The sequence below is a fragment of the Coenobita brevimanus genome, chromosome 72, assembly GCF_032717465.1.
Source record: "Coenobita brevimanus isolate Jiangsu-jjx chromosome 72, ASM3271746v2, whole genome shotgun sequence".
In the NCBI taxonomy this organism is placed as follows: Eukaryota; Metazoa; Arthropoda; class Malacostraca; order Decapoda; family Coenobitidae; genus Coenobita; species Coenobita brevimanus.
Window position 1 is genome coordinate 32136879 of NC_137025.1, and position 23746 is coordinate 32160624.

Here is a 23746-nt window from a genome sequence, read left to right on the forward strand (position 1 = left end):
AAAAGATATTATGTGACTCTATTTACGAGTCACGATCCTGTAAGGGTGGTCATGAGATCCCTTAGCGAAAGGGAAACTCTTCAAGACAAAGATGGTGTCCAACACAGTTTGTGCATACCACTGCAGCACCAAGAGGGAGCGACATGGCTAGTTAGCAAGGTGACAAGAGTGTAACTGTAGGTGAAACGAGTCCGGAGTCCGTACTGCCTATGCCGTGAAACAGCGAGTTATCATATACCACGAGAGTCAGCAAGCCACTGGCTACATGGGAAAGGAAAATGACAACTGAAGGGAGATGCTGTTATTTATTTATTTTATTTTTTTAATGCTGTACTCCTGCTTCCCTCCCGAAAACACACACACACACACACACACACACACACACACACACACACACACACACACACACACATACACACACACAATAAAAGCGTACCAGACATGTGGTATTCGCGTAAATTAGTGATTTAACTTTTCAGTCATATATTCCACTTACCAAGAAAAAGGGTAAGGTACACTTTTTCAACAGCCATTTGAATGTTATATGTGTTTTAAGGACAGAGATTTTTTTTTTTTTCCTTATCTGAACAACATAATCTGAAGACTGAAATGCATTGTAATATGACAGGTAGTTTTTACGCACAGAGTCCACCGAATCTACGAGTGGTAATTTCATATCATATTGGTAGTCTTATAATGCAGTTTCTGGTAAGTGGAAAACCCTTCTGGATTTGGAAAATAATTTTCCATGCATTTGACATACTCTAACTGATTTAAAAGATTAGACGAAAGTGCATGAACCCTACTGGAGCTGTGGTCTGCTTTATGGTAGAGAAGATTGTTGTTTGTGTAAAAGAGCGTCTAATCATATCACCAGTTACTGTATTACCTCCATACTAGGAAGATAACAGGGCAGGGAGATGTATGTTGCTGAACCTCCTCAACCCAAACCTTGAAGCCAAAGAGATTGTCTGGCTCCATTACCCGTCTGTAGTTGTCATTTCAATTTAGCAAATATATATATATATATATATATATATATATATATATATATATATATATATATATATATATATATATATATATATATATATATATATATATATATATATATATATATTTCCGCAAGACGGTGTTTTACCAGAGCTCGGGACACTTCTCCAAGTGATGGAATAATAATTTATGACATATACATTAGCCTTTCCAGCAGGATGCCATCATTTTTAATATATTCAGATTTCATCCCCAAGTGAAGAGGATGACCATTCATGGAAACTAATTTTTTTTTTTTTTCATGCCCTACTTTCTTCTTTCTTCTCTCCGATTTTATCTTCCGCCCACTCATCTTTCCTCCCCCATTATCTACTCCATATCCTTAGTTTTCTCTTTTCCTTCCATCCACTTTTTCATCCTCCCTCCTTCACTTTCTCCCTCCGTCTCTTTCCCCATTCGTTTATCCTTTCCTGGTCCCCACCCTCTTTTCCCCTCGTCTTCTCTCCCGTTCCCACTATCACTCTCCCTGTCACCCTTCCTCTCATGAACCCTTCCCCGTTCCCTCTAGTTTTTCCCACTCAGGTAGGACAAGTAAGAATGGCAACGCTTGAATTTTTTTTATTCTCTGTATCTCTTAGCAAAGCAGTCCAGGGTACAGAAAATGTTAGACCGTTTTGTTTGGTGTAGTTTGGTACCGTTGTCGCCATACGCAAAGTGTGGAAATCAAAGCTTTGTCTTCAGTCACACTTTGAAATGAGCTAATTAAGTTCTTGGAGAGTGTAAACAAAAAGACGGAACTCATTTCGGCCAGAGGAAAATATGAAACTATATTGGAATCTGATTTATCTGAATAGCAGCTGCGATTGGTATTATTATCATCGAAAGCTACTTGCCGTTCTCCAAGCTTAAACACCTTTGTCTTGATTAGTTACATATACCAGATGGAATATTTGGAAATTATGTTGTGTTCAAGCCTGTACAGGTATAGGCACTATTTTGTTCTTGTATGCCAAGAACAAAATGTAGGCGAAGTAATAACTACACACACACACACACACACACACACACACACACAGGGGGTGGGGGTGAAGGTTGGTGAGGTGGTCTGCCAATTCTGATGGGATAACTGGGAGACATGAGAGCTTCTGGGAGGGGGTAGGAGGCATAGTCCTCCTTGTAAGTCAGCACGAGCTTCATTATTCTCTCTCTCTCTCTCTCTCTCTCTCTCTCTCTCTCTCTCTCTCTCTCTCTCTCTCTCTCTCTCTCTCCCTCTCTCTCTCATTTTTATATGCAAAAGGCAAGTGGACCATATGCTGAAAATATATAAAACATCCCTCTCCCAAGGAAAATCTCTCTCTCTCTCTCTCTCTCTCTCTCTCTCTCTCTCTCTCTCTCTCTCTCTCTCTCTCTCTTACACACACACACACACACACACACACACACACACACACATATACACAATTCAGGATCCGTTCATATTCATAGATCTCGAATGTAGGCTACTGCGCTCGAACTCCTTCAACCCGATGACCTACTTTTTTCATTTCAATAGTTTCTCCAGCACAAACGAAATGACGTCAGAATGATTTGCGAAGACAGAGAAGGGAAGCTTCTGTGGAAATGGTAAAAGAAACATGGAAATAATACGCGTGTGTGTGTGTGTGTGTGTGTGTGTGTGTGTGTGTGTGTGTGTGCTCACCTGCCTCGACCAACTTTCAAGGGGATGGTTGTGAGAGGGGGGTATGGAAAGTATGGAAAGCAGAGAACGAGGAAAGAAATCGGGTAGGGGGAGGAGGGGAGAATGCTGGGGGAAACAAGATGGTGGAAGAGTAATGGACTGGGTTAGAGTAGGAAAAGGAGGACGGAAGGGGGAGGGTCGAAGTGAGAACAAAGTGTGGTGGAATGGATAAGAGAATGTGTTTGTTAAGAGGTGATGAATAATTTCATAAAGGAAAAATAGCACCAACAGCTTTACCGGAGTTTTAGGTAGTTAGTATTTTTACTGATATGGTTTAGATACGATATTTGTTGTGTGTGTACTAAAGGGGAAGTGACACACACACACACACACACACACACACACACACACACACACACACACACACACACACACACACTGAAAAGGGTGGCGTGTGTGGTTTCACGTTATTCCTGGTCCCAGTGAAGGATAACCTGCAGTTAGGCACAGCCGAGGAAAGTTCCGCGTCATACACTCGCTCACCACTTGGAAATAGGAATTGTGAGACAAGTGGTAGCGAAGCAGTAGCCAACATTCATCTGTCTGGTAACTGTGTGAGAAGGATGGTGATGGGAGAGGGAGGGGTAGGAATTATCAGCTCCCCCAGCCTTCCTCCTACCTTAACCTCTCCCCTTCCACACAGTGTTGCCAGACATTTGAGTGTCTGGCTACTGCTTCACTAGTGGTTGTCTCACGCATAAAAGTCCGAACTGGCAGGCAGGTCTATAAGGTGGAACTTTCCTCGGGTGTACAGTTACCTCCACTTCTATCGAGTACAGCGGGTTGTGTGTTTAGTGAAATGTGGCACCACTGTGTTTATTTACATCGTAGTGATAGTAAGTGAATGGGCAGACCCGGCTTAGCTTCCCCTCCGCTACAGTATCTAGTACCCATAGAAACAATGTTCTATCAAGTCATACTCTGTCTGCAAATACAAGAGTTTGCCACGTTTGTATAGTGGAAGGTAGAGTGATAACAAATAGTAATACCTCTGTATCCCATTGTTTCTCTGAAAGGCGATGAGTGTGAGGCGATGTGAAACGGAGGGGAGAGGGAACAGGTGGTGGGAACGCATGTATCGAAACTTTGTTGTGTTTCGTTTAGAAAGATGATGAGTGTGATTATAAAGATGTTCTGAGGTGATCTGTAACTCCGTATGCAATAACATGTATTGGATGAATGTTGGAGTCTTAATGTTCGTCATACGATGTAGTGAACAACTGTAGTTGAGCATAAATGTTAGAAGGTGTGATGTCCGGTGTCTCGAAACGTGGTTCACCTGAGTCTAATGAGTGTGCAACTCAACTGATATAACATTTTTGTGACTGAACCAGGGTGGCCTTAAATGATTTATGATTAAGCATGTGACAACGGTCATGCCATGTTGTGCATCATCCAGTCTGTTTTATTGTGAGGAAAAACAATCATTATATTCGCTAACCATGGGATAAGTAGATGTCCTGTTGCACAGGATTATAGCTACTTTGAGTGTTGGACAGCTACTGGCTTATTATGCGAAAATGTTGTGCAGTCATCATTCTGATGGATCACACAGAAGTAATGAGATACTTTATTAGCATAATGAATGCATATCTTGTATTATAACAGAAATATCGGTGTTACGGATGTTCAGTTCATAAATGATGTTTTCTTCGAGATGCTATTTCATTAGTCTGAATAGTTATGACACAACATCCACAAACATTGATCATCGTATATTATACCCTCTTTTAAAAACTCATACATTAGTTTTCATACAAGTATTACACATTCAGGGCCTCCTTAACTCCAGACGAATTTTACTATTTAATCGTGTGTCTACAATCACAAACTGTTACTCCAGACGGAGCAATATTTCCCATACAAACACCAAATATCACATATGTTGGTGATTACCCAACTCCCACCTGCACACCTCCTCACTCACTCCTTCTCCACAACAGTCCACTTCCACACACACCTTGATAGTAAGTAGGGTGGTGAAGCCCTCCCACCCTCTCTATTCCTGCAACATTTCCTTCCTCTCCTAATACCCTGTCCCACTGACCAACCTCCCCTCAAGTATACCCCCTTACCCATCAAATATTCTAATCTATTTCTAACTGCCTTGGGAATATCGTTTTCAATGTTCAGCGTCATCGGACAAGGCATCAATGATATCCATACTATCAAAAGCTATAGTCGAACTTGAGATTATTATGAATATTGTATGATGGATCTAAACAACTATACCATAACGAAGTTTCACTTCCCATCTACAATCACCACCACCACAGTGCCCAGTAACGATTACACATCATGATATTTTAGGTCTTGCTTCCCATTGTCCAACGATTAGTATACTATGCGTGTCCATTGTCTGTCATGAAATTGCATGGATAGTATCGGGCCAGTATTCACTGTTACAGAGACAAGGACCCTCTATCCTTCCCTGGGTCTATTATTATATCGTATTGTAGCAACTTGTAATGACACCATGAATGCACCAGTCTCTCTCTCTCTCTCTCTCTCTCACACACACACACACACACACACACACACACACACACAAAATTCCGGCCCTTCCTCGTTTAAACTTGCAACGAGACCTGATATTGACCTCCCTATCATATCGCATCACCACGACGAGATTGCAGCCTTAACAACGACCTTGTGTAAATCTACTGGATGATGTGAGGTAGCTTCAGAACCCAAGAGTATTTTGGGGAAAGCGCGTTGGTTGGGTTTTACCATCCAGGTGCTGGTGCGCCAATGTTGCTTACGCTTACTTGGACGCTCCAGCAGCACTCAACCTTTTCGCTACCGTAGGTCCAGCTTATCCCTAGCTGTGTTATACTGGATGAGCCTGTATGACGACAAGGTGCATAAAACACTCCTTACTTTACATAAAAAATTGCATCGTTCACTGCATTTCTTAATGTTTCTGTTGCTTGAAAACAGGTCCTCATTCAGACTGCTTGGAAGTGAAAGAGTATTCAATGGTCAGTTAGTATAGTCACCGAAACCGCGACTTTGGCTGCTATCATGGCAGGAGTGTGAATAAATCGATGAAGTATATTACCAGACTCCCTGCAAAAAACAAACGTAGACTATACGCAATTTTACACTCTCTCAGCAGCACCAAACTACCGATGTATTTTATGTAACCGTGGCCATATGCTTAAACCTTGTTATAATGGCAGGCAACGGACAGAAATACATGGTAAGGGAAATAATTACTCCCTCTGGAATATCAATGTGCGAGTGTAGACACGATTAAAGGGTAAAATTCGTCTGGAGCAAAAGAGGACCTGAATGTGTAATACTTGTATGAAAACTAATGTATGAATTTTTAAGAGAGTATAATATACGATGATCAATGTTTATGGATGTTGTGTCACAACTATTCAGACTAATGAAATAGCACCTCGACGAAAACGACATCATTTGTGGACTGAACATCCGTTATTTCAGCTATTATAATACGAGATATGGATCCATTATGCAAATAAAGTATCTCATTGCCTCCGCGTGATCCATCATTAGTATGATGACTGCACAACATTTTCGCATAATAAGCCAGTAGCTGTCCAACACTCAAAGTAGCTATAATCCTATGCAACAGGACATCTACTTATCCCATGGTTAGCGAATATAATGATTGTTTTTCCTCACAATAAAACAGACTGGATGATGCACAACATGGCATGACCGTTGTCACATGCTTAATCATAAATCATTTATGGCCACCCTGGTTCAGTCACAAAAATGTTACATCAGTTGAGTTGCACACTCACTAGACTCAGGTGAACCACGTTTCGAGACACCGGACATCACACCTTCTAACATTTATGCTCAACTACAGTTGTTCACTACATCGTATGATAAACATTAAGACTCCAACATCATCCATTACACGTTATTGCATACGGAGTTACAGATCACCTCAGAACATCTTTATAATCACACCCTTCAACTTTCTAAAAACAACAGTTTCGATACATGCGCCCCCACCACCTGTTTCCCCTCCCCTCAGTTCCACCTCGCCTCAAAGTCATCGCCTTTCAGAGAAACAATGGGATACAATGGAATTACTATTTGTTTTCACTCTACCTTCCACTATACAAACGTGGCGAACTCTTGTATTTGCCGACAGAATATAACTTTATAGAGCATTGTTTCTGTGTGTACTAGATATTGTTGCGGAGGGGAAGCTCTGCCGCGTCTGCCCATTCACTTACTATTACTACGATGTAAACAAACACAGTGGTGCCACATTTCACAAAACCACCCGCTGTATTCGTTAGAAGTGGAGGTAACTGTACTGAGTACATCAGAAATACTTACCAGCGTGGTCTATTAATTCTTTAACCTTTTATGTTACTGTTTAGAGCTGATCTGTGTTTTTATATATCGATTCTCCTATGATCCTTTGTTGTAAAATTTCGGTCAATATTTTATATAAATTCTTTTCAGTGCAAGCAATGGTGGTTGGTAAAAACTGTGATGTCAGTTGACACATGTCCATAATCCTGCTGTACAGTACCTTCCTGTATATTGTCCAATGATCAACAAGGCAACATTCCTCGGAGGTAATTTCAGGTACAGAATTACCTCCATAACATATATTCATTGTTAAAACGTGAGCGACGAATAAATCCCTCCCACGGAGAAGGCAGGCGTGGACGTAAGGAAATATGCAAATGATTCTCACTGTGAAATATTCATGGCTAGGGAGTTGCGTGACAATGATTCATAGGTGGTGAGAATGGCCCGGCGGAGACATGATGACTGGTTGAATACTGTTCTCCCTGTGGGCCTATCCAAACACTGCTGAGAATCTCCGAGGACTGAAGGGTAAGCTAGTCTTGAGTTTAAAGACAATACCGTATAAAAAAAAAAAAAAAAGCACATTATTGTGTGCGAGTGTTGACGTTGGCTTGTCACGAAACAGTTTTGCTAACCACTGGATCATCAAATAATTCTAGTCCTGCACCTTCAAGTTAGGATTTTTTTCTTTGCTAGTATTTACGTACGTTTTTGATACATTAATAAATTCTTGCCATACTCTGCAACGTCTTGGGGTTTTATTTATATATTTTTGTTTTATTATTAGTTTTACCTACCAGACTCGACTTGGTATAGTTTTTTTTTTTCTTAATTTGACCTGGAATAATCTTTTAAATTCATTATTATGACAAGTTAATCTCACTAGAAATTATTCACTTTTCACTTTTCACCTTTAGGCTTTTATGCATTTTTTTTTTTTGCTTATGACTACAATACTGTAAGGAAGAGTAATACATGTCAAGTCCTTTATTTCTCCTTTGGGCTGTGATGATGGTAGGAGTATTGTACCGAAACGTTGGCCATTAAAGATGAAAATGTATGTATCAGCCCCGGCGAGTCTCTTCCCATTATGAATGTGCTTTCCAAGCAAGAAATATATATATATATATATATATATATATATATATATATATATATATATATATATATATATATATATATATATATATATTGTAATTGGAACCTGGAATGTAAGGGGAGCGAATGATGAGGTGAAAGAGAGAGAGATTGTCCAGGTGCTTGAGGATGCGAAAGTGGATGTATGTGGAATAACTGAAACAAAATAGGGAGGAGAAAGTGTGAGAGAATGGGACTATGGATGGGGTATATGTGCAGGAGTAGGTGAGAATGAGAGGGCAAAGGAAGGAGTATGTATAGTTGTGAGTAAAAGATGGAAGAGGAGCATAAGACAGTATGGATCAGTTGGGTCAAGGATTGTGTGGGTAAAGTTGAAAGTTGGAATACAAATGTGGACGATTGTGTGTGTGTATGCGCCAACGCAAGATCGTGCTAGAAGAGTGAGAGAAGAGTTCTGGAGAAATGTAGAAGTGTGCATGGAAAAGTTTGGAAGGAATGAGAGAGTGTTTTTGATTGGTGATATGAATGGTAAAGTTGGGAATGTGAAGGTGGATGGAATAGTTGGTGAGTGGGGTGTGCCTACTGAGATAGATGAGAATGGGAGTGCGTTAGTGAACATTTGTGCTGGGAGGGGGTTGGTGTTAGCCAATACCCTCTTCAGGCATAAAATGATCCACAGGTATACATGGCGAGTGATGAGAAGGGTGGGTGGTGAACTGAATGAAAGGAAGGCAATGATTGATTATGTGTGTGTGGATGAAAGGATGCGAAGATGTGTAATGGATGCAAGAGTGTATAGAGGTTGGGGGAGTGGACTTTCTGACCACTACTTGGTGATGGCCAGAATTAAAGTTCAAGTAAGTTGGAGGAATAGAAGAAAGGAAAGACGAGAGGAAGGAGTAGTTGCAAGGAGAGTGGAAAGGTTACAAGAGGATGAGAAAAAGGCAGAGTATAAGAGAGAAGTGGAAGAACGATTGAGCAAATATGAATTGGAGCAGATGGGAGACGTGGAAGGTGTGTGTAGAATATTTACAGAAGAAATATGTGCAGCATGTGATGTGGTGTGTGGAAGGAAGAGAAGACGGAGGGGGGTGCAAGGAACAGCGTGGTGGACTGAAGAGGTGAAACAGGCTGTGGCACAAAAGAAGAAAGCATACAATGAATGGATGAGAAATAGGGGCGTGGAAGAAGTTGAGAGGCAGAAGAGAGAGTTATATGTAGAAAGAAAGAGAGAGGTGAAAAGATTAGTAAGAGAGAGTAAGAAGAGGAATTTGGAAGAAATTTGAGTGTAAAGTGGAGGGACTGTAAGAAAATGTTCTGGAGAGAGGTGAAAAGAGTAAGACAGGGTGGAAGTGAAGTTAGCAGGGGAGTGAAAGATAAAAATGGTAGATAACTAGTGGAGAAGGGAGAAAAAGTGAGCAGATGGAGAAAACACTTTAAGGAATTGTTGAACGTAGAGGATGGAAGTAATGCGAGTATAAGTGGCTGGAGAATGGCTGGGAGAAGGAGGGGGGTGAGAAGACAGGAAGAAATCAGTAGGATAGAAGTTGTGGAAGCAATGAAGAAAGTTAAATCAGGGAAAGCCCCAGGAATTGATGGAGTGTGTGGTGAAATGCTGAAGCATGGGGGAGAGATAGTAGTAGAATGGATGTGGAAGATGTGCAGATTGGCCTGGGAGGAAGGTAGAGTCCTCGAGGATTGGAAGTCAGGTATAATTATTCCCTTGTACAAAGGAAAAGGGGAAAAAGAAGTGTGTGGTAACCATAGGGGCATTTGTCTTCTTAGTATAATAGGAAAAGTGTCTAGTAGGATACTTATTGACAGAGTTAGAGAAAGAACAGAGAAATTAGTTGGAGAACAACAGGGAGGCTTTAGGAAGGGAAGAGGTTGTGTAGATCAGATATTCATTCTCAGATCTTTAGTGGAAAAGTTTCTAGAGAAGGGAAAGAAGTTGTATGCGGCTTACATGGATTTGGAGAAAGCATATGACAGGGTGGATAGACAAGGATTGTGGAAAGTGTTAAGAATATATGGAGTAGATGGAAAGTTGTTGAATGCTGTGAAGAGTATGCACGATGGTGCGAAGGCTGCAGTGCGTGTGGATGGTGAACTAAGTGAATTTTTCTCTTTGAAGGTTGGGTTGAAACAGGGATGTGTCCTGTCTCCATGGTTGTTCAATCTGTACATGGATGGGGTAATAAAAGAGGTACAAGGTAGGGTAGTGGATGTTGGAGTGGCCATGGTGAGAGAGGATAGTGTTTGGAAACTCCTTGTACTGTTGTTTGCACATGATACTGTGTTGTTGAGTGAAGACGAAGGGGATCTGCAAGGCTTGGTGGATGAGTTTGAGAGAGTGTGTAAATAACGGAATCTAAAGGTGAATGTAGGGAAGAGTAAAGTGATGGTCTTTGAGAGAGGTGAAGTCAGTGAATGTACAGCGAGGTTGGATGGTGAGGAATGGGAAAATGTGAGTACGTTTAAGTACTTGGGTAGTGTGATGAGTATGGATGGAGGTTTGGAGGGTGAAGTGCTTGAAAGGGTACAGCAGGGAAGAAAGGTTGCTGGTTCCTTGAAAGCAGTGATAAGAAACAGGGAAGTGAGCATGGACGTGAAAAAGTTACTACATGACAGTATTGTGATACCAACTCTAACGTACGGAAGTGAAGCTTGGACGTTGTTGGAAGGACACAAGTCAAGAGTGAGAGCAGTGGAAATGAGTTTTTAAGAGGAGCCTGTGGAGTCACATGGAGAGACAGGCTGACGAATGAGGATATAAAGGAGCGTTGTGGTGTTGATGTGGCTGTGATAGGAAGCGTTATGAGGAACACACTGAGATGGTTTGGCCATGTGGAGAGGATGGAGGGTGAAAGACTGACGAAGAGAGTGTATGTGAGTGAGGTGGAGGGGGGACGCGGGTGGGGGAGGCCGAGGATGAGATGGAGGGATGGGGTGGAGAGGTATATGAGAGAGGGGGGTGTGAGCTGGGAGCAGGGGAGTGAAATGGCGGGGGACAGGGCGACTTGGAGGCGATTTGTTTGTGGCCACCCCAAACGGGATTGAGGCGTCTGGCAATATATATATATATATATATATATATATATATATATATATATATATATATATATATACAAGGACAGATATATTCTTGGAGGCATACAAGACTGAAAGCTATGGCACATTCTCCTTTACTGATTTTTCTATGAACGGTTTCTATTTGCTCTACAATTTTTCAGTGATTCTCTTGAATTTCCTTCAGGAGTTCCCCAAAGGGCAGCATCGTTTCAGAACTATCTTGTTCCTTCTTCAGGCTGGATCGGATGGCTCTGTCGTGGGTGGCTGATTATCTACGATTCATATGAATTAGGTGGAGACAAGTGGGCGGAGCTGATCAGTTAAGCTAATCGCTCATTGGCTGTTTCGTTTGCCAAGCTTATGAGGCATTTTGATCATGTTAGGATTTGGAAATCTTAGATTTGTGTGTTTATTGTAGTTTTGTTAGTGATAATGTAGCTTACCTCTAGAAACAAGAGATGGCGAGGGTCTAGTTCTCTGTCGATTATTTTGGTGTACTCATCCAGGTCTTGTCGTGTCAGATAGAAATTGTGTAGGGTTGTGTAGTGGTTCTTGATGGTTCCATTCTGGAGGTGACAGGTAAGGCGCCTCGGTAGTCTGTCCGTGTCATTCCACTGTATGAGTAAGGTCCACTCTCCTCACTGTTGCAGTTGTGCTGGTAAATGACATGGTCCTCCTGAAGGGGCATCTTAGGGCCGCACTATAAAAACTGAACGCCAGTCTTGCCGAGTGTGACCGTCTGACGTTCCCGTGTTTCGTACCATAAATAAATTTGCTGTTGACGCCAGACGTCCGTCTACTGGTTATGGCGTAAAATAGTATAGGAATGTGACAGGAGAATAAACGCCACATGAGACACCCCTTTCGTGTAACAACCTTGCATATTCTTAATATGATAACTGTTTTTTTCCTTTTATTAACACTGAATGATTCGGGAACAAAATTTTCCTTGGCATGCTAAAATATACGAGATATTCAGAGCTAGTCAGAGAATTTTACAAGACTAAGCGTTTCTGTAGTGAATACAAGTAATCAAAACTTGTGGTGTGGTAAGGTGGCAACGTGGTGCACAATAAATTGTGGCCAGAAATTAATTTCAGAGTACCTGTGGAAATTCTAAATTGATTTTTGAAACAGCAGCAATATCAGAGTTTGTCTGTTAACCAGCTCAGTGCTGTAGCTGTCACATTTGAGGGGAAGCCTATAAGTTTCTGCCTCAGTATAGTTGAATATGTGACATTGGCACTGGAAAGTGATTAACAGCACAACTGCAACAGCGAGGAGTGTGGACCTCACCCATACATTGGAATGACATGGACCAGACTATTGAGGTGCCTCATTTGTCACCTACAGAATGGAGCCATCAAGCACCACTATGCCATCCTACACAATTCCCACCTGACCTGATAAGGCCTGGATCAGAACACCAAAATAATCGACAGAGAACAAGACCCTTGCCATCTCTTGTTTCTAGAGGCAATCTACATTATCACCAAATAACCTACAATAAACACATACTGAAAGTCGAAGATTTCCAAATCCTACCATCATCAAATCGCCACATAAGCTTAGCCAACGAAGCAGCCAATGAGCAATTAGTTTAACTGATCAGCTCCACCCACCTGTCTCCATCTGATTCACCTAAATAGTAGATAAGCAGCCAACCACGACAGAACCATCATCAGAGAGAATGGAGAGAGGAGAGAGTATGACCTGCAGCCATGGACGACACATCGCCTGCATTTGCCTGTGCCCTGTTGAGGGGGGCATCCAGCAGACAACAGTCTCCTGTGGCCCAGATCAGAGGGACCGTGGTTTGGTTCAACGTCATGGCGGGGTACAGCTTCATAAAGCACCAGGATACTGGCATTGATGTTTTTGTGCACCACCAGGCCATCACTAAACCAAACCCATGGCACCTCCATTGCTTCCTTGGGGATGGAGAGAAGGTGGAGTTTAATCTCTTTGGGACCCCTAAGGGTTCTGAGGCTTGGGATGTTACTGGGCTGGAAGGTGTGGTCGTGCAGGGTTCTGCCCATGCACGGCTACATCTCACGGCCCAGGGATGCCAGGCTACGAGTCCTGTTGAGATAAGCACCATCGTTGAAATGTGCATCGTGACGGCAAAGGCTTATTGTGGGGGTAATAAGGCGGCTTTGCACTTTCTTCTCCCCAATACCTTTGGGTAGAACAGGCTGCCTCACCTTGTTATCCCCAGGTGCTTTGCCCATGATGTACTGTATATTCTGCCTCTCGCTGAGAGGGACATCTTGCACGGCCGCCACAGCCTGCCACCCCCTGCACAACACCACAGACGAGGCTGCGGCTGGAGGCTCCTCTCAACAGGCAAAATGCTACTCTGATCACCGAACCTGCTCTGGATATGGACACGGCAAAGATCACAGCTGAAGTACACCATCTGCTGTCAGAAACTGAGGGGCGGGACTCTTCTAACTCCACCTCCATAGCCAAGGAGGAGGTCACTGAATCCTCCTCTCCTCTAGCAGTGGAGGGCAACCCATCTCGCCCTTCCATCATGGACCACAAAGATCGGCTAGATGTATCCTCCTACCAACATTTCCTGGCCCTCAATGCTCACACCTGGTCATACCAGCTCAGAGCCACGATCTACTCCAACCTCTACGATCTGCTCCGGGCTGCCGACCTGGGTGAGGCGATTTGACCACTTTTGTTTGTCAGGTGGGTGGAGGTGTGTCTACCCGATCTCAGAGCATTCTATTGTACAGTATGCTACCTCCACGTTTGGCCCCCTAGACTGGCTGTCTCATGGGGTGCAGTAGTTTTTTTTTTTTTTTCCTGTTGTGTTTCTTAGTTATTTGGCCTAATACCCCTCATTGTTGGTGATGTCCATTAAAAAAAAAAAAAGGACCATCAGATCCAGCCTGAAGATGGAACAAGATAGTTCCGAAATGTTGTGTCCCACTGGAGAACCCCTGAAAATCTCCTAGAAGATCACTGAAAAAATGTTTGGCAACTAGAAATTGTACATAAGAGAATCAGCACGAGAGAATGCGCCATAGCTTTCAACCTCGTATGTCTCAAAGAAAATAATCCGGCCTGTCTACACTATTTCATACACTAGAAAACAAAGATTTTCTTCTAAAATATTTGTTAAGAAGTAGGAATGGCAAAAGTGCACAGATAAGAGATGAAAAAAGCACAGAAACAAGAGAGCATTCAGGATGGGAGGAGATTTGGAGAATTATACCCATTACTACTTTCTATACTTTAGTCACAGACTTGTAACTGGTGGCGTCAGAAATTATTTATACATCCCTTTGTCTAACGAGTGTTAGTCTAACCGACCTTAAGTAAATTCACATAAATGTCTTAGGAGATTTAGGTGTAACTGATATTTCAACTCACCTAGTTATTATTCTTCTGTCTCCTTAGCTAATTCCCCATTGATATGGCCAAATCGAAAACGTTACTTACCTAGAAAGAGTTGAACAACAGATGATGATGAACCTGATGTTTTCAGTCGGTTGCCTTGGCTGCCAAGCATCCTTGAGGTGCGCATTTACAGCGTGCAACTTGGACCAGATCTAGGAGCAGAGTGACTACCATGGCGAGCCTCTGATTCCTCATAGAAGTGTAGAGATGCCAACTGTTAATTAATTACAATGCTAAATACAGTTAGATTACATCATGATATATACATGGCGAACCTAACGAAAATTAATCTAAGTTTTAATTAAACTAAAGCCAAACCAAATATTTCCCCTATCTATGTAAATGTGTTAAACCCACATCTGCTTTTCATGTGAGGGCTTTTCATCCAGGATACGTCATCTACCATGCAGACGCAGTTTAGGCCAGTGGAACTTTCCAAAGTAATTACATGTATTTACAATATAGTTGTCCACAATGTTGCATTTATTGTTTTAATAGTATGAATTATTAAAGAGAACGTAATCTCTGGGTTATAAACCCTCTTGAATTGTCATTAACTCTCTCCAGGTTTTCCTCTGCTTTTAGCCAGGGACAACTATTTTAAAAGGTAAAGAGCACAACTGCTCTGGGGGAAAATATTTCCTACATTTTGGGGCCAGGCGAAATATGATATGCCATATCACGTAATGTGACCCTTAGCCATGAGTTCTCTCCATAGGTCTAGAGAACCCTGTGCTGCGGCCCTTCCAGGTTGCGCATCCTGACCCATTTGGTCTCCAACATTCACTGTCTCCGGGGTAACCATTAACTCAAGGGGTACCAGTTTACTGATAGTTTTTTTGTTGGTATGTCCCCTACATTTTATTTTTATGAGTCTCAGCACCCCCTCTGAATCTGGGTGCGTGGAGATCACTTTAGCTAATGGCCACTGGGATCTTGGTTGTTCTGTTTTTACTAAGACCACATCCCCTATGTTTGTAACAGACTTGTTGCTGGCAGCCTGAGCCCCATAAAATCTTTCTCGTAGGCTCAAAAGATATTCTTCACCCCAATGTCTATTTCAGGTGTCCAATACTTTTTTCAGACGTTGATATCCCTCCTGCAGATGTTTTCCTAATTCATTATTTTCAGTGGTAGGATCATCTACTTCATCCCGGATATCCACACAAGGCAACGGATGGAGCTTTCTGTCATATAACATATAAGCCGGTGTTAATGCCTCAATTGAAGCGATAGTGTCATCTAGATAGGTTAAAGGTCTATCATTAATCCTAGCTTCAATTTCAGCTATCACCGTTCTTAACTCCTCTCTTGTGATCTTAGTTCTGTGTAAGGTTTTACTAAGGCAATTCTTCACAATACCAATCATTCGTTCGGTAAATCCATTTTGCCATGGTCCTCTTGGAGCTATGAACTGCCAGGTACAAATTCGGATTCCCAGCACCGACCTAACTTTTGGATTATTCATTATATTTAAAAGTAAAGGTGCTGCTCCAACGAAATTGGTTACATTGTCGCTTATTAATTTATTAGGACAAGACCTTCTAGCGGCAAATATTCTAAATACGTTCAGGAATGTCTCTGAACTCAGATCTTCTGCCATATCTAGATGGACTGCCCTTGTGTAGGTGTAAGTAAACAGACATATATACACCTTATGAGGATTTCCCTCACCCGTAACAGTTACAGCCTCTGTATAATCAACTCCAGTTGCCTTGAAGGGCCGACTTACATTTACCCTATCCCTTGGTAAGGGAGATGGTCCTGTGTAGTCATATGGTCGTTGTTCATACCTCCTACATGTAAAGCAACCTTTGAGATATTTTTTTATGACCTGTCTACCCTTAGGGATCCAATACCTTTCCCAGATTCGGGCCAAAGTCTGCGGCACACCTCCGTGAAGAGTCAAATCATGGGCTTCCTTTACAATTAACTATACAAAATAATAGCTCTTGGGTAATAATATGGGATGTCTAGTTTGGAGAGGCAAATCAGCCTTTATTATTCAGCCCTGGCATCTAATTAGACCCTTTTCGTCTAAGAACAAGCCTAAGTCTCTTATCAGCTTATTCTTCTTCACGGTGCCTTTGCCTATCTTTCCATAATAATTCCTTTGTATCCTTTCCAGCCAATATTCTATGGGATCTAACTTCTGAAACATCACTTTCTTATTCAAAAATTTAACAGCTAATTTAGTAGTATTAATAAGTTATCTTATTGATGATAATCTGCTTATGTCAAATACTTCTGGCTCAGGTAGGCCTACTATAGGATCCAGGTTTACTACACCAACCTCAGCAATACTATACTGTTTCTGATCAGGCCAATCCTTAGTGAGTAACCATTTAGGACCTTTAAACCACAAGTTATCTTTGATCAGTCTCTTTACAGTCGAATCTCTCGAGAGCAGATCAGCTTGGTTTTGTTTAAAGGACACATGCATAAATTAAAATTTGGAAGACAGCCCTTTAATAGTCTTCATTGTATTGCAGACTAGAGGAATTTTAATGTCTTCCTTCCCTATCCAGTAAAGACAAATCTCACTGTCAGTCCATATATAGAGATACTCAAACTGAGTATCAAGAGTAGTGGTTAAATACCTGGCCAATTTAGTTCCTACTTCTATAGAAGCCAATTCCATTTCAGGTAGGGTTCTTCCTTTAACTGGTACAACTCAGGCTTTGGACATAATCTTACTATTCTCTCCTGCTGCGCATTAAGCTACTGCTCTATATGCCCTTTGAGAAGCGTCACAAAATATGTGTAAGTGTGAATTCTCATTACTGTTTATTTTCCTGGGAATACATATGCTTGATATAGTTTCAAACTCCTTTCTAATCTGTTCCCATTGTTCCACATATGTCTCACCCAATTCAGTGTCCCAGCCCAACTTTTCTCACCAAGCCTATTGCACTAAACATCTGCTCCTAATAACTATAGGACTCACCAATCCTAATGGGTCAAATAACGTGGAGACCTGACTTGACAAGAACCTCTTGGTTAGAGTGACATCAGAGAACGTAATTGGTTTCAAACTTATTTCATCAGCTCTTGTATCCCAGTTAAGACTCAACACATTTTGAGTTTCGGGAATGTCATTATTTGGATTGTCCTCTTCTGTTTTATTCCTCAAAAGCGGTGAATTTGTATTCCAGCTCTGTAACGGTAAATTTGACTTCCCACATTCGGAATCGGATACTTCATAAGTCTTCAATGCTTCCGACTCTGTATCAGCAACACCTTGCAAATTATCCATGTAAAAAGCCTGCCCTATTTAGTAACACAATGCCTAACTTCTCTGTTAGTGTAGACCCAAAGTATAGGCAATCGTTCAAGGTAGCTGATTCTTTGGACACATTACTACTACAGTTGAAAATTATCCTAATGGAAGTAGTTACCGAATCTTTGCTCTCAACGTTCTTAGAACAGCATTTAACTGAGCCATAGCTGCTTGGTATTTTGTTGGTAACTCCGAACGGTTTAGTTTTCATGGTAATCCTGGCCAATACTGTCCATCCTTAAATTCCACTGACTGGTTATACAAAACCCAAAGTAATTATATCTTCAGGGGTTGGTTCCTCAGCATGTATTCCTACACTGTCTAGATCCCATACTTTGTGTACAGGTTCAAGTTTTTCATCCAGCAAGTAATTTATCTAAGTAGATTCTCGTTCTGCACCTATTCTAGCTACCATCAATGACTGTGTGGGGGTAACAAAGACTGAGTCTACTTGTTTAGCCTCACCTTAACTTGTTTTGGAAAAGGCAACTGACCCATAACAAGGTTACCTCCTGGACTCTTGAACAACTGTACCTTATTCTTCTTCAAAGTCCTGTGTAGGAATCTTCCACAGTAATCAGAACCAGTTATCATTTTTATGGGACCCACACTATCTGATTCCACATTCCGTTTAGCCAACTTTATCACTGAGCTCTGTAAATGATCACAGGTTTCCTTCAGGCCTTTTATATATATATATATATATATATATATATATATATATATATATATATATATATATATATATATATATATACAGTACTTGTCTCCATATTATCCAGTACAGCTGCTGTTATACAGCATTTATATCTGCCTAGTTGTATTACAGGTCTAACTAAATCAAAAGACTGATCTTTCATTGTAGTTAAGAATCCTGTAATAGCTAGTTTTGCCCTGCCAATAATAGGTAACCTTAATTTCTTCACAATGTCTGCAGAAATGAAGGTTATCTGAGCACCCGTATCAAAACGAGTACATGCTAATAGGTTTCTATTCTCAATCACTACCTTCACATCTGCTATTGGAACTGCAGCTGGCATTATTACTGGGGTATTCCCCTTAGCAATTGTCATATTGACACTTGCAGGTTTAGGAACCTCATTTTTCATCCTTGGGCATAAAGCACTACGATGAAGATCCCTTTTCATTTGAAACAAAGATTGAGCTTAGTCTTGCAGTCTGCGGAAGTATGCTCGGAGTTCATACAGATTATACAACACCCCAGTTCCTGAAGCTTTGCTACTATAGAAGCATAATCAGGATAATGTTGACAAGATGCACTGGAATGTTGCTCACCACAAAATGCAAAAACCTTCCTGTCCTTTACTATTGGAAGTTTTACCTCCTTAATTTCATCAGCTTGTCTATTTCTTGTCCTTAATATTTTATCCTCAGCCTTTAAAGAGCTAAGGAAAGTACCTATCTCTTCTTTAGGCACATACTTATCCTTCTCCGACTCAGGTTTCCCAAACAGTTGATTAATGGGGTTTTTCTTTATTTCAGTCTTCTGTTTAATCTCACCAGGCTTTAGTGTCTCTTGCAAATGTTTACAGAGTTGTATTAAGCCTTCTTCAATCTCCTCACAGGAGAAATTATCCTTTTGGTACCTACCGTACAAGGCATCCTTGGTTTTTGGTATAAGCTTTAAGGACACAATTCTAGAAAGCACTAAATCTGTTGCCTTAATATCTTCGTAAGTACGTAAAACCTTTAAATTACAACTCAGTGCAATTCTAAAATTTTGCAAGGAATCAAAATCATTTTTAGGTATGAGTAATTCAATTAGAGCCTTCAGTAATTGGGTGATAACCTGCTCCCTGTGTTTGTAATTCTGTCTAAGGATAGTCGATGCCACCTCATAATTGTTCTCTTCCACTGGTAATTCTTTTATCAGCTTGTAAGGCGTTCCCTTGACCTATCCTAACAGATATGTGAGTTTACTCACCTTAGGGAGATCTGTTCTATCATGAACTAAGAATTTGAATTGATCCCAAAAGGATTTCCAATTTTGCTCCCCATCAAACTCCGGAAGCATAATTTGTGGTAGTACAGCTTTACTCCTCTGTTTCACAACTTGTATTTCCGCGGCAGTCTCAGCCAATTTTGACTCTAGTAACTTCACTACGGTTAAATATTCTTCTAATTTACATTCAAATTAAGTAGTCTCCGACTCTAAGAGATCTTTATCATCAGCTTTTACTATTGCCGCTTCTAAATTTACATAACCTTCTTCATACTTAGTCCATCAGTCTTTCAGTATATTCAGGAGACTATTTAATTTCTCCCTGGACAGAGGTGTTTAATGTAACGATTGTTTGCAATCATTTATGGCTCTCGTTACCCATCCTGCCTTACTACTAGAAGATCTATGTAACAAGGAAAGAGACATATTGACTGATTTCTAATTTAATAAATTAACCATTAATTTCAACCACAAATTTACCCCGGCTCAGTAATTATCTAATTATTTTAAATTTTGAAGAGTGTAGGGAGTGGGTTTATGGCACTAACCCTATCTCCCTGGGCACAGTTAATTAATCATTTTAAATTATGAGGAGTGTAGAGATTAAGTTTATGGTGTTAAACCTATCTCCCTGAGTTGTTAAACCTCTAGGGTTATATCTTATCCCAACACTCGGTTTCCAAATAACCCATATTTCCCTAGGCTCAGAATTAATGAGGAGTGTAGGGATTAGGTTTACGGTATTAAACCTATCTCCCTGGGTTGTTAAACCTCTAGGATTATATCTTATCCCTACACTCAGTCTCCAAATAACCCATATTCCCTGAGCTCAGAACTATTTAATCTCTTAGTATACCATAGCCCACCCATAGCTTAGAACTGTACAGCATAGAACTGTCATTTCTTCAGTTCTATGTAATTTATTAATTTCTGCAGAACTGCTTCACTGCCATGATAATTCCAATGTATACCATCGGCCTTTAGTGTTGCTTGGAAAGGCTCTACATTAAAGTTGGTAAAATCCTTCCCCTTCCTAATTCTTTGCAACTTCCTGTTCACGGTTCTGCTAATTAATTTATACGTACCATAGCAAACTGGTCAACCATATGGTAGGTTTCTAGGCTCAAGAAAGGTTATGGTTACCGAGAATTTACATGAACCTTCAATGGCTCCTACCATGGCTAGAATGTTTTCCACAATTTCATTAACTTCCAGATCTTCATGAGTATCATTTCCTCCCAGGAAAAGGATAGTGCGGTCATGCTCCCAATCTAATAAGGCATTTAGCCTTTCATCATCGGAAAAGGAACTTGCCCTTCCACCCGGAGCTCGGTATATACGTATTTTCACGTCATCCACTTGTACAGAACGTGGTAGTAGGCTGTGCCCAATGAATGCAACCTTAAAAACATTCAGTGCTTCAGCACAGATCGGTTTTCCTCACTCTCAGGGCACCAAAAAATGTCAGAAAATTATTTATACACTCCTTTGTCTGACGAGTGTTAGTCTAACACGACCTTGAGTAAATTCACATAAGACTCTTAGATTTAGATGTAACTGATATTCCAACTCACCTAGTTTTTATTCTCCTATCTCCTTAACCCCATTGATTTGGCCAAATCGAAAAGGTTACTCAGCTAGAAAGAGTCGGACAACAGATGACGACAAGCCTGATGTTTTAGGTCGGTTGTCTGGCCTGCCAAGCGTCCTTGAGGTGAGTATTTACAGCATGCAACTTGAACCAGATCTAAGGGTAGAGTGACTACCATGGCGAGCCTTTGATTCCTCATTGAACTGTAGAGGTGCCAACTATTAACTAATTACAATGCTAAATACAATTAGATTACATCATGATGAATACAAGGCAAATCTAACGAGAACTAATCTATATATATATATATATATATATATATATATATATATATATATATATATATATATATATATATATATATATTTATATATACTGTATATATATATATATATATATATATATATATATATATATATATATATAAATATATATATATATATATATATATATATATATATATATATATATATATATATATATATATAGTATATAAACATATATATATATATAGAGAGAGAGTATTTCCGTACCAGTCACCCCCTTTTCTGTTCCGTATTTGTGCTGTTCCTCTCTCATCATGTTTCTCTTCAATTTTGTCTTAACATTTTTCCTCTTCTTCATTATCGTTTCATCCTATTAATAATCTATTTCTTCTGTTTCCATATCTCCTCTCCCTTCGGTACAGTATCTAATCTCCTTGCTCCTCTTTTTTTTTTTTTTTTTTTTTGCTTCCTTATCCTTATTATTACCTTAATGTTTTATGCAGAAATTAAAAAAAAAAAAAAGAACGAAACTGGAATCTTGCAAAAAATTGTTGCATAGAGGAAAAACAACAAGGGAGAGATAAATTCAAGATCTCCTTCTGTACATTCCAAGATTCTGAGCCTTCGGTGCGTAATCCAACTAGTATTTAAACAAATTTCTATTACTATCTATCTATCTATTGCCAGACGCCTCAATCCCGTTTGGGGTGGCCACAAACAAATCGCCTCCAAGTCGCTCTGTCCCCCGTCATTTCACTCCCCTGCTCCCAACTCACACCCCCCTCTCTCATATACCTCTCCACCCCATCTCTCCATCTCATCCTCGGCCTCCCCCTCCCTCTTTCCCCCTCCACCTCACTCACATACACTCTCTTCGTCAGTCTTTGACCCTCCATCCTCTCCACATGGCCAATCCACCTCAGTGTGTTCCTCATAACGCTTCCTATCACATAACGCTTTCTATTACGTTGCGGGTATTTTTTTTGTCACTATTTGCATTTTCAGCACACACTTAGAGATGACGTACCATTGTGGAATTTTTGCATACATGTACGTAAGTGAGGCAAAGGTGATTTGATTCAAGCCATATCGAGCCACTGTGTGCCGGTCCATCCACATTAAATAAATCCAGTAAATGAACTGGGGAATGATCTCACTCAGGACTTTCATAACTGATCGATTCGATCATTTTATGAGCTTTTGCGTAAGCAAGAGAGAAACAGGTTATCGATGAAAAAAAGTTGTACATTTTTTACTGTTGGGGTAACAGGGTTCTTTTTACGAACATTCTCACTTTCCAAAGCTATAAACTAGTGCCATGCAAGGCCACATCAATGTTGAATGAACAGGAGTTAGTTTCTTTAAGAGAATTATTTTTTGGTGCAGTGTTGAATCCGACCTTCAGGGCAAACGACATTACTTCATCCTTTATTCCTGCCATCTGAATATGACTTTCTTCAGCTTAGAAATGACTGAAAATGTTTTGGAGATATCAGTTATCACCATCGCCTTCATTAGCCCCACCTGTAGAAGAGTTATTCGCATATATTGAATGACATCGTGTGGAAACAAGACTAACCATGGGAAAAAAAAAAATTACGTTACTGAAGGGGTTAACCCATTATCATCTCCTCCACACGTCATTACGTTGTGTTTGTCCTTGTTCCTTTCCCAGACCTCTCTTTCATCTTTGTCCTTCTTCTCCATCTTTCTCTCTTTATTCCCGCTCCTCTTTGTCCCACTCTCTTTTATCAGTAACACAAAAAGCGTACTTATGATGACTGAGTTCGTTTCTGTGTACCGGTATGTCTTTATCTATATACCTATGCGTAAAAGGACGCTCATGAATGGTTTTTAATGCAAGAAAGAAGGAACCAAAGGCCAGAAACCTGCAAAATTGTTCTCTCCAAGAAAAAACAAAAACAAGATAACTGGGTGCCGAAAGCAAGAGCCATTCATTTCGAGATGCTTGGACATGCTGTGTTTGAAAGACTGGAGATCATAAGCAGTAGGAAATACAGAC